At 51.5% G+C, this 12,272-nt stretch overlaps 1 protein-coding gene across 3 annotated transcripts in view; it reads right to left on the bottom strand.

Annotated features, from left to right (window-relative positions):
- The window catches only part of ABAT (4-aminobutyrate aminotransferase), a 152,783-nt gene that overhangs the window by 38,659 nt on the left and 101,852 nt on the right, over window positions 1–12,272 (bottom strand). The gene's annotated exons all lie outside the window — the stretch shown is intronic.

The raw sequence follows: 12,272 nt of genomic DNA, 5'->3' as shown, positions 1-12,272 counted from the left end.
CCCTGGTGCCCAACATTGCCAAGGTGGTGGGTAGGGCATAGGTGTTGCCATCCAAGGGTTCACTCCCCATGGGGCAGGATACTGAGGACAGGCTGAGGTAGTTTTTTTTTTTTTTGTAACCCCTGTTGATCTGGGTCTGGGAGTCTTGAGAAGGAGAAAAAACTGCCTGTGGATCAGTTTCCTCCTCACTGGAGGAAGGTTGTTCTGATCCTGAATCCAGCATTGGAGAAAAACAGGCATTTATCAGGGGAGACTGCAGAATAGGTGAGACCAATAGATCTGCTGTCTGAGTGAATTGAAAAGGTGAGGCTCCTGCATGAGGTGAAAGCTGTGGAGGAGGAAGTTGCCCTGAGGGAACATTCCTCTGAGCAGGGGTTTTTCCTTTGATCTCCCTGTCAGCCTGTGCTGCGATTACCGGTGCCGTGGTAGGTGCCGGGGGGGACAACATCAGCCCGCACAGGGTCAGGCAAGGCTGGAAATGTCGGCACCGTGTTCGTCTCGGTGCCGAACGGTGCCATAAACGAGGCAGGCAACTGAAAGCCTGAAGCCTCGGCACCGGAGCTTTGCCCCGCCGCCGCAGCCTGAGGCGGCTTTCCTGCGGAGCCTGAGGAGCCCGGCTCTTCAAAAGTGCTGAGGCGAGGAAACACAGGCAGGGAAACTGTTGACCTGCCTGAGGCACTTTTGTGCCTCACCAACTTCTTTGCTGGAGAGGGCTGCCCCTTTTTTGTAGCTTTCTTCAGTTTTTTTGAAGCAGGGGGGCTGTGGCGGACAGTAGAGCTGGAGTCGGCTCCTGGGTCTGAAACTGACCCGATAGACTTCTGCAGGAGGAGCAGTTTCAGTTTAAGCTCCCTGTCCTTTCATGCCCTGGAACTGAGTTTGGTACAGTGGGCACATTTTTGGGGAATGTGTGTTTCCCCCAGGCATTTTATACAATGAGAGTGGCCATCAGAGAGCGGAATAGCATCCTTACACGTAGAGCAGCGCTTAAAGCCTGTGGAGCCAGGCATGGTAGAAGCGGCTGCGGCTGAGAGAATTTTTTTTTTTTTTTTTTTTTAACAGATAAAAGAACTAATGAGCTACACTAACAAGAACTGACAACAAACTAACTACTAGAACAGGTAATAGTAACAAAGTGAGGGATTTCCTAACGAGTCTGCTGAGCTCCGTCTCAGGCCGGGGACGGTAGAGAAGGAACTGAGGAGATTGGCCACGCATGCGCACTATTATCCTAGACTCACTGCGGGGGGCAGCCTCTGCGCATGTGTGGCCAGTACGAGTACTGCTATGAAAAGTCTCCGAGTGAAGGTGCAGGGACGCACCAACACCTAGAGTGGAGCACCCACAGGGACATCTCTCGAAGAAGAACTGTCCTTTCTTCTTCGAGTGATTGCTCCTGTGTATTCCACAGTAGGTGATTCCAAGCAATATCTGCTGGAGGTGGGTAGGAGTTCACGATGGTTCGGGACGAAGTACCGCCCTGCCGAACCTGGCGTCATTCCTAGACTGGGAGACGATCGCGTAATGCGAAGTAAATGTGTGAACTGATGCCCAAGTGGCTGCCCTACAATTGTTCTGAATGGGGACATGGGCGACGTACGCAGCTGAGGAGGCCTGAGCCCTCGTAGAGTGTGCCCTGACGATCGGTGGCGGGGGAATCCCTGCCAGATCATAGCACGTGCGTATGCACAAGATGATCCAGCGGGAAAGCCACTGGGTGGAGATAGGTTGCCCCCTTGCCCGCTCGGCTGAGGCAACAAATAGTTGAGAGGATTTCCGGAACGGCTTAGTCTGATCCAGGTAAAAGCCAGCGCCCTATGCATGTCGAGGCGGCATTCCTCATCAGAGGAGTGGGGTTTAGGACAGAGCATGGGGAGGAAGATGCTCTGCTCCATATGGAAGGCGGAGGAACGCCGGGTGTGGGCGGAGCTGGACTTTATCCCTATGGAAAACCGTATAGGGGGGTTCCGAGGTTAAGGCCCTGAGTTCCGAGACACGTCGGGCCGAAGTGATCACCACGAAGAAGGCCACCTTCCACGAGAGGTGTGACCAGGAGCACGTGGCCAAGGGTTCGAAGGGGGGCCCAATGAGACGGGACAAGACCAGGTTGAGGTCCCATTGCGGCACAGGGGGGCCTAGCGTATAGGAATGAACGGTCAAGGCCCTTCAGGAAGTGGGAGGTCATTGAGTGGGAGAAGACTGAGTGGCCTTGAATCGGCAGGTGAAAAGCCGACATGGCTGCCAGGTGCACCCTAACTGAGGCGGGTACCAGTCCCTGGGCCCTAAGGGATAAGAGGTAGTCCAGGATGACCTGGAGGGGTGCGGCAGTGGGGGAGACCCCCCGCTCACTCGCCCACCTGGCGAACCTGGACCACTTTGTCACGTATGTCCGATGCATGGACGGCTTCCTGCTTTCCAGGAGGACTCGCCTTACCTGCTCCGAACACCTATTCTCCTCCTCATTCAGCCACGGAGCATCCATGCTGTCAGGTGGAGCGCGGCCAAATTGGGATGGAGGAGGCACCCTCCATCCTGGGAGAGGAGGTCTGGGCGGAGAGGTAGCACCCTCGAGGGGGGCCGCTAAGAGGCGTAGGAGGGGCCCATACCAGTGTTGGCGGGCCCACGCCGGGGCTATGAGGATGACTTCCGCCTTGTCTGCTTTCACCTTCTGAAGGACCTTGGCGATGAGGGGGAACAGGGGAAAGGCATAGAGGAGCTGGCCCGACCAGCTCAGGAGGAACGCATCAGAGATCGCGCCTTCTCCTCCCCCTCCCCTGGAGCAGAACTGGGGGCAACGCAGGTTCTGACGGGTTGCAAACAGGTCGATCTGGGGAGCTCCCCACTCTTGGGAGAGTCGGCAAGCGACCTCCGGGTGGAATGACCATTCGTACTCGGGGGAGAAGACCCTGCTGTGGCTGTCTACTTGTGTATTGCGGACATCTGGGAGGTGAGCGGCCCTTAGGGAGATATCAGGGGTGATACAGAACCCCCTTAAGTTCAGGGCTTCCCGGCAGAGGCTAGGGAGCGAGTCCCGCCTTGCCTGTTGATATAATACATGGCGGCAGTGTTGTTCGTGAGGACTCTGACTACCTTGCCGCGGAGGTGCATGAGGAAAGCCACGCAAGTCAACCGAACTGCCCTGAGCTCTTTGACATTTATGTGAAGGGGCAAGTCCGGGGCCGACCACGTTCCCTGGGTCTGCATGTTCCCCATGTGGACTCCCCATCTGAGGCATCGGACACCAGGTCTATGGATGGATTGGCCTCTCTGAAGGGAACCCCTTGTAGCATATTGCTCAGGCAGGACCACCAGAGCAGGGAACCCAGTACCGGGGACGGAACCCTGAGAACCTTATCCAGCCCATCCCAAGCTTGGGAGAATCAGGAGGCCAGCCATATCTGGAGGGGCCTCATGCGGAGTCTGGCATGGCGGACCATGTAAGTGCACACCGCCATGTGTCCCAGAATCCGGAGACACGCCCTCGCCGTGGTCACCGGAAACGTCGTGATTGAGGCAATGAGATCCCTTAGGGTCTCGAACCTGTCTAGGGGAAGAGAGACTGTGGTCCTGGAGGAGTCCAGCAGGGCCCCAATGAACTCTATGCACTGAACGGGCACTAATGTTGATTTGGTTTCGTTCACGACCAGGCCTACATCTGCGCATGTCAAGAGGAGCAGCTCCACGTGGGCCTCCACCTCAAAACGAGACTCCCCCTTGAGGAACCAGTCGTCCAGGTAAGGGAAGATCTGTACTCCCTTCCGCCTGAGGTAGGCCGCCACCACGGACATACATTTCGTGAAGATCCTGGGAGCCGTGGAGAGGCCAAAGGGGAGGACCGCAAATTGGTAGTGGTCCAACCCTACCATGAAACGGAGTAAGCGTCTGTGTCCCTCGAAAATATGGACGTGTAAGTACACGTCCTGAAGGTCCAGGGCCGCATACCAGTCCCCTGGGTCCAGGGAGGGAATAATAGAGGCAAGGGACACCATACGGAACTTGGAACGGGTTAGGAACCTGTTCAGGCCACGCAGGTCCAGAATAGGCCTGAGACCCCCTTTCGCTTTCGGGATCAGGAAGTATCAGGAGTAGAACCCTTTGCCCTGGAACTGAACTGGTACCCTTTCCACCGCCCCGATGCTTCTGGTCTCTGGGTCTTTTGTATGGGTGCTCATATCTGCTCCTCACAGGTTGAGCTGCCGGGAGCGATTTGGCCTTGTCCTTAGCCGGGGGGACGTAGAGGCCCAAGGTCTGCAAGGAGGTGCAGGAATCTTTCATCCCATGCAGCCTGACATCCTTGTCATCGAAGGGGAGGTCCTGCATAAGAGACTGGGCCTCCGTCGACAGTCCGGACAACAGGAGCGACGACGCCCTGCGCATAGCGATCGCGGAAGCCATTGAGCGGGCCGCCGTGTCAGCAGCATCGGATGCCGCTTGCAGGACCACTTTAGCCGCCGCCGACCCCTCTTCTACCAGGGCCTTGAAGTCCTTCCTGTCCCGGTCCGGGAGGAGGGGCTCAAATTTAGGCAGGGACTCCCATAGGTTGAAGTCGTACCTGCTGAGCAAGGCCTGGCTGTTGGCTACCCGAAGCTGGAAACTAGCTGACAAATAAAATTTTCTGCCAAAGGAGTCCAGTCTCCTGGCGTCTTTGTTCTTGGGGGTGGGCGCCGGCTGGCCCTGGTACTCTCTGTGGTTTACCGATTCCACTACGAGCGAGTTCGGTGCCGGGTGGGAATAGAGGTATTCATGGTCCTTTGCCTTTGCCGGCACAAAGTATTTCCTCTTGGCCTTTTTCGAGATTGGGGACAGGGAGGCGTGAGTTTGCCACAGGAAGGTAGAGATATTGGCAATACCCTGGTGCAGAGGCAGGTCCACACAGCCCGGTGCCGAGGGAGACAGGACCTTAAAAAGGGTATCAGACGGACCCTCTATCTCCTCGACCTGCAGCTGGAGGTTGGATGCCACCCGCTTTAGCAGATCCTGATGCGCCCTGAAGTCCTCCTGAGGGACCGATGGCAGAGGCGCCGCTATGGTGTCATCCGGCACCGGAAAGAGGGCCCGCATGGAGCCGGGCGCCTCGGTCGGTGCCGGGGCATCGAGACCGAGGTCAGAGACCTGGCACGGGTACGCCGACTCGTGACCCACAGACTTGTCCCGTAGGCGGCCAGACGAGGCCGATGGAGCTTGGGACACTCCGGCCACCGAGCGGGCCTCCGTTGGGGCTGGCCCCGATGGCCACAGTACCCACTGGCACCATTGCCCTTGCCACGGGGTCCTTTGCCATTGGTTCGGCTGAGCCCGTGATGGCAATATGTGTCCCGGCGGAACAGAGCGTGCCGAGGATGGGTGGACAGGTGCCGAGGCCGAGGTTGCCGACGAGCGCTCGGTGCCACGGGAGCGGTAGGAGCGGTGTCTGTGATGTCGTCTACCTCGGGACCTGGATCTCGATGTCAATGAATGGTACCCACGTGACAAACTGCTTCGGTACGCATGACGGCGACGCGAAGCCCGGTGTCCTGCTGCTGAGGTACCCCGAGGGGAGCCCCTGGCGTGACGTCCAGACGAGTGGGAGCTGGAACGGGAATGCCGATGTCTGTCCCGTCGAGAGCAGCTCTGGTAGCTACATCTAGCAGGTGAGCGCTCTCAGTGCCTCTCTCGGTGCCTACGCTTGCTGGCAGGTGGAGGAGAGGGTCCCCGCGACTCCCGTCCCTATGGCGGCCCGGACGATCTAGCTGGCATCGAGGGTGGCCAGGAGCTGTCAGAAGCGGCTGCTGCGCGCCAAGCAGTGCGGGGAGCGATCCTCGGAGCGGGAACTGCGGCTGCTCGGAGAGGTCTGGTGGGCATCCAACGGGAGCTTGCCTTGCGACCTAGGGCCCGTGCCCGTTTGCGAACTCGGGACGAGCAAAGACATAATGTTCTTCGCAGCCTGCACCATCCGGCGTCGACGGCATCCGTACCAGTGGGGATGCCTGGGCTGATGGTACCGGGCTGCTCCGCTCCACGTGAGTCGGAGCTTTCAAGCCCGGGGGGGATTGAGGGTTGCCCAGCACGGGACCAGCCTCCTCCTTATCCTTGTCACTGTGTTGTTGCGAGCCTGGGCCCTTCCCTTCCTTTTTGGAAGGAGATCGGCGCCGACTGGTCGAAGGGGCCTCGCTACGTACCGACGACACGGCGGCTGGCGCCGAGTCCGATCTGCGTACCGGCATCGGGGTCAGCGCCGACTCCATCAGGAGAGCTCTGAGTCTAAAGTCTCTCTCCTTCTTGGTCCTTGGCTTGAATGACCTACTGATCTTGCAACGGTCGCTAATGTGAGGCTTACCCAGGCAACAAAGACACTCAGCATGAGGGTCGCTCCTGGGCATAGAACGGCGACAGGAGTCGCACGACTTGAAGCCTGGGGCACGGGGCATGCCCCAAGCCCCCTCTAACAACTGAAGGACGATCTACCAACGGTACCACTAAGGTCGAGAAGAAGGGCTGCAGCAGAGCTGGAGCACAAAAGTTCCGACTACCTTCACTGGCAGCAAGAAGGAACTGAGGGTTGGGGGAGCCCGCGGCTCCCCTTATAGCGTGATATGCAGGCGCCACTCCAGGGGTCGCTGCAGTGCTCCCCCAGTACGGGTACTGCTAAGGGAAAAACTTCTGGCACCGGTGCACATGGCGAGCACGCACACCTACTGTAGAATACACAGGAGCAATCACTCGAAGAATAACTTTAAGTAACACTTAACTTTCAAATACCTGCACAGCAAATGTAACTTTTCTTGTCTGCATAGTAAACACTGGCATTTTTATCTGTTTGAATAATCAAAGTGGTGCTTTCCATGCCTTCCTGGTTGCAAAGATTTGAACTGCTTCCTGCTGAAGGTCCACAGTCTGGGCCACCTTATGCTCTATTGAGATGGTTGCAAGGCCGACCAGCCTCTCCTGTGTCATTGTGGAGCATAGATGTGTTTTTATTAACTTCAGCTTGGAGAAGCTGTGTTCTCCACTGGCAACTGTTACAGGAAGTGTTAGAAGTATGTGCAGAGCAACAAAAGCATTTGGAAAGAGGGTGGTCATCTTATTTGTGCACATATATTCCAGAACAGCCTTTGGAGTTGATCCTGCTGAAATGTATCTTGAAAGGGCTTTCAGTTCATCACTTAAATCACTCGCATCAATATCGTGCATGTCATCATGAGTCACTGTCTCTAGTGCACTGCATTGCTAGTGTAGGTCTTCTTCAGGTATAGCGAGGAGTTTTGGAATATCATACAACATCCCAAATATACTGCTGTGTTCCTTGAGCTGTATGAAATGTTCTTCAACTGACTGTATTGCACAATCTAGCACCTAGTTAAAGAATTCAACTTTGAATTGTTGTTTGGGGTCTCTTATGGGATTATCCCGTGCCTCGTAATCAAAATGTCTTCTTCTTTGGTGACTCTTGTATTCTTGAATGGGTGGGAAAATAGCTTCAGTGTGAAGTTCCTCTGCCAATTTCCGTGCACTCTTCAGAACATTTTGAAATCCCTCACCTGACCGGGAAGACTATAGGTATGACTTTGCTTTGTCCAGTTGTTCCATTGCTCCAGATATATCAAGGTCAACACCTTGGAGTCTCTTGCTTACAACATTTATTTCAAACAGTATGTCATGCCACAACACTAAGCCACATAGAAATTTTAAGATATGTATGTTTCTGGTGATTCCATTTCCCTCTGCCACTGTTCTCCCACAAACAGTTCCTGTCATAGCATTATCCTCCATAATGGCAACTAGGCATCATCTATCTTCCCAATTTGGTGTTTGATAGGCTTTTTCGCCTCCACTCGACTTTCCTGTCGCGTGGCACTCAGTGGTTTCAGTGTCAGAGAGGATGTTCCCAGATGTTGCTTCAAAATTTGTCATCAATGAGTTGATGCAGAGAAAAATACATAGACGCTTTGAATTACATTAAAAAATTCAGCAATCTCACTAGAAGCTGATGCTGCATCACTGACCACCAAGTTCAATGAATGAGAGATACACGGGACAAAAAAAGCTTGACGGTTTAACTCTCAGATCCGTGTTTGCACTCCTTTGTTCTTTCCTCTCATGTTGGCACCATTATTGTAGTCCTGACCTCTCATGTCAGCTATCGCAATTCCCATATCTTCCAGCTTTTTAAGAAGCACATGTGTCATACCAGCACCTGGAGTATCATCAATGTCACTAAATTCTAGAAAATACTCTCTGACAGTCACCATTGCAGGGACATTTTCACTAGGTTCTGTTGTTGTTACAAAACGCACCACTAAAGTCATTTGTTCTGTATGGCTGATGTCAGGTGTGCAGTCCAGAAAAACAGAGTAATATCTTGCTGACTTCAGATCTGCCACAATCTTCTGTTTGACTTTTGTTGCCAGTAACTATATGATCTCATTTTGAATTGTTTTTCCAAGGTAGTGGTGTATGTACATTTCTTGGGTGGTGACTCTTCTTAGATGTTCCTGGAGTACAGCAGCAAACTCAGCCATCAGCACCACAATTTTAAGGAAGTTTCCATTGTTTGGCACATACAGCTGATCTGAAGTGCCACGCAATGCTAGGTTTTGGGTAGCAAGCATTCTCACAATGGCAATGAGCCTTTTCAGAACATTTTGCCAATAAAGAGACTCTGATGCAATCTTCTCTTGATGCTGATCATCCATGGTGGCCTTTAACCTTAGTCTCATCTCAAGCTCTTTCCACCTATGGAATGCTCTCTGGTGATTTGCTGCCTTCTCATAGCATGCCAGATTTCTAGCCAGATTTTTCCAGTCCTTTGTTCCTGTAGAACCCAAGAGTCTGCAAAAAAACAGCATGCAGCATTCTGGGTTTTTGAGTACATAAGCCATGGCCTCTCCACTTTGTCACCATTGGGGATTTCATGCCAGTAATGTGTTGGATGGAAACTCTATTTTCATTGTCTTTGGGGAACATGAAGTTTTTCACTTGCTGTGGTCCATCCAGTACAAGGAAGTCCCTCAGGCTACAGCTCAAGTGGGTCCACAGTCCTGGATCATCTAGACTTAAGAAATTAAACTCAGCAGCAGCTGTTTCTTGCGCCTCCACCACACTCTTCTCTGAGCTACACTTTTCTTCAGTAATGTGCATGGTTACATCCATTTGAGAGGGAGATATGGATGCTGCAGTAGCTGCCAGGTCACCTGCATCCTAACTGGAAGATCAGGCATCTCTTTACCACTCACATCCTCACTGGGGCCGGAAGGTTCACCATGAACATTTGTGTCTATGCATCTCAGAAGAGCTCCTTCCTGTTTAGATAGAAAAGCTTCCTTTGCTTTCTTTCTTTTTCTGAATGCTGCCTGAGGGGCATTTTCTTCTTTCACTCATGACTGCTGTTCTGTGCCAGCTATAGTGGCTCTCAACACTCAATTGAAGGGGACAAATAAGCAGGCTGGTAGTAGGGCCTGAGTGAGGGAAGATATCAGCGGCTTAAGGGCCTAACTGGCTCCTACTACTTCAATTGACTGCCTGTTCTCCTCAAGTGGGTTCAGGGAAGCAGCAGAAAACAGGAAGTTCTTTGAGAAGCTGGTGTTAATCAGTCCAGGCTCCCAGGGGTGCTAGAGAGGTACATAAGAGGCTCATCCTCCTCTCTCTCCCTGCAGCTCCTGCTGCTTTCTGTTATTCCCTCTCACCTTTTCTCCTGCCTGCCTGTTATGTCTCTTGTGCCCTCCTTCCTCCAGCACAGCACTCCACCATCTCTGTGCATCTAGAGCAGAGAGAATACATTTGCACCAGCAGCAGACACAATTTTCTACACTCTGGGTCCTAGTGGCACCCCCCTAGAGTCTGGCACCTGAGGTGGCCGCCTCAGTTCGCCTCATGGTAAGGCCAGCCCTGTATAATCCCTGGCAAAGTAGCATATTATATCCAAATGAACAGCATGAACTGACTCTGTATAGCAATAGGGTCTGGTTCCTCTAGAGCTATAAGAGTTCCTGTGGCCGATGGATAGCAAGAGCATCCAGTGACCTGTCACCCAACAGCAGACCCACAAGTTCACTGTTTCTTACGGGAACTTTTGGCCAGGCCCACTTCCTCAGTGACATGCTGCCTCAGAAAGCCAGCTTCAAAAACATGAAGTTGTGAGAGTTATTATTCCCTTCCCCCCTGTTTCCCTCCCCGGCCCAAAAAAAAAAGGGAATAAGTTTGCAGGAGAAATAGCACTTCACTTAATTAATACTGAGGACTATAGTTACTCAGCCAGAGGTTATGGCCCTACTACAGTAGTGGGTGGGTAAGGTTCTGTGGCCTGCAATGTGCAAGAGATCAGACGTGATCATGACGGTCCCTTCTGAACTTAAAGTTTACAAGTCTATAAAGGAAAGATAACTCCAAGCAAGTCTGCATTAAAATAGGTGTGGGTGGCAACTACACATTTACTGAACTCCTCAGGTAAGTTCATTTAGCTATTACAAGTTTCATTACATAATGCAGCCTATCACAGAATTATGGACCAGGTTTAAATATGCGCTTTTTTGTCCCTAATAAAAAGATCCAGTTATAATTGTATAGTGCAGGGGAAATTCAATGGCACAACAGCACTGTTCTAGCGAACGTTTTGTACAGATACCAACAATGCTGAGGCCTACCCAGCAGCGAGAAACACTAGGCATCACACAGAGCTCTGCCAATGGCTTGACAGCTCTCTCTGGCACATCTGTTACATTTGGATAGCATTCATAACTACGTTCCCACATTAAGTATTCATTCCACACAATCTCTGAAAGATTCTGCCTTTTTAAAAAAGAGCATATATTGGGCCACATTCTTAGCCGTGCCTTCATTTGTGCACATGCATATACATAAACCCACAATTTGCAGGTGCAGACACCAGTGCATGATCTTTGACAATCCTAACACAAGGTGTGGGTAAATGTGTGCACATACACCAAAGTACATGGACAGGTGCCTGCCGAGGCTATAAGTCAATCCTACTGTATTTGTTTGAGGTGTGACACACACAGTAATGCACACAATGGCAGTGGAGTGTACAAGTCTGTGTAACATGTTATAACAGTTGTTCACCTCCATTACCACTAGAGATCCCTAGTTATGAATCATGATTTAAAGTCAAGAAAACCAAACCAAAACTTGTTAGATGTGCTGGTTTTATCATCTTCCATTATGCTGGGGATGGGAAGAGAGAATGACAGGGGCTAATGTATCAGTATCTTTATGCAAGATGTAGGCAAGTGCAAGATCACTCAATCCATCTCAGTGTACAATAAATCTCTCCTTATAAAACTGCTGCTAATGATCTCTTACTCACGCTATACATTTCCAAATAAGAGGTGGCAGACATTTTTCATACATGGAGGTGAAGTACATATTGTGCAGGATGTGGTCCAGGGGCTTAGAAAGGTACTCATCAAGGTACCATCTCTGCTGAACTCAACTCCTTACTCCCTTTCATTCCCTGGCAGCACCCCAGAACATGCCACAGACCTAAAGTGAGACCAAAACCAGGTCATCCTCACTACTTAAAGTAATATTCCCAGTGTATTAGAAATACACAGTTACCTAAAGAAAAACTACACATTCTTCTACCTTTCAGAAGTGCTAAGCTACAGAATATGAAGAATCCACTCAGTAATGTAGTTGACGATAAACTCATTTTAAATTCCATATTCCCCACTTCTCATTTGGGGAATATGAAGTTTAGTTAGGTTAGCTTTTTACCACTTTTTTTTTTTACCACAATACCACCTAGTCCAGTGAAAGCACAATGTGGTCTAACAGAAGGACAGCTCTAAGGCTCTAAGACAAAATATTTAATGTTATCTAGTGCAGGGGGTATCAACTTTTTTCCTTCTGAGGCCCCCCACACCATGCTATAAAAACTCCACAGCCCACCTGTGCCACAACAACTTGTTTTCTGCATATAGAAGCCAGGGCCGGTGTTAAGGGTAGCAAGCAGAGCAACTACCTGGGGCCCCACAGCAAAGGGGGCACCACAAAGCTAAGTTGCTCAGGCTTCTGCTTCAGCCCCAGGTGGTGGGGCTCATGGCTTCAGCCCCATGCAGTGGCCTCAGCAAGTCTAATGCTGGTCCTGCTTGATGACCCCCCTGGGGGCCCTGGACCCCTGGTTCAGAGCCACTGATCTAGCTTTATAGATCCTTAATTTTTTTTGCTGTAATTAGTAAAAAATTAAGAAAATATTTACTTAAAACATATAAGCCCATGTCCTACTACATTTCCATAGGAAGGTCAGGTGACACCTGATAACCAGATACCAGCTTGCCTCT

Source organism: Malaclemys terrapin, chromosome 10 (assembly GCF_027887155.1).
Source record: "Malaclemys terrapin pileata isolate rMalTer1 chromosome 10, rMalTer1.hap1, whole genome shotgun sequence".
Taxonomy (NCBI): Eukaryota; Metazoa; Chordata; order Testudines; family Emydidae; genus Malaclemys; species Malaclemys terrapin.
The sequence above is the reverse complement of the archived record's forward strand: the minus strand, read 5'-3'. Positions and strand labels throughout refer to the sequence as shown.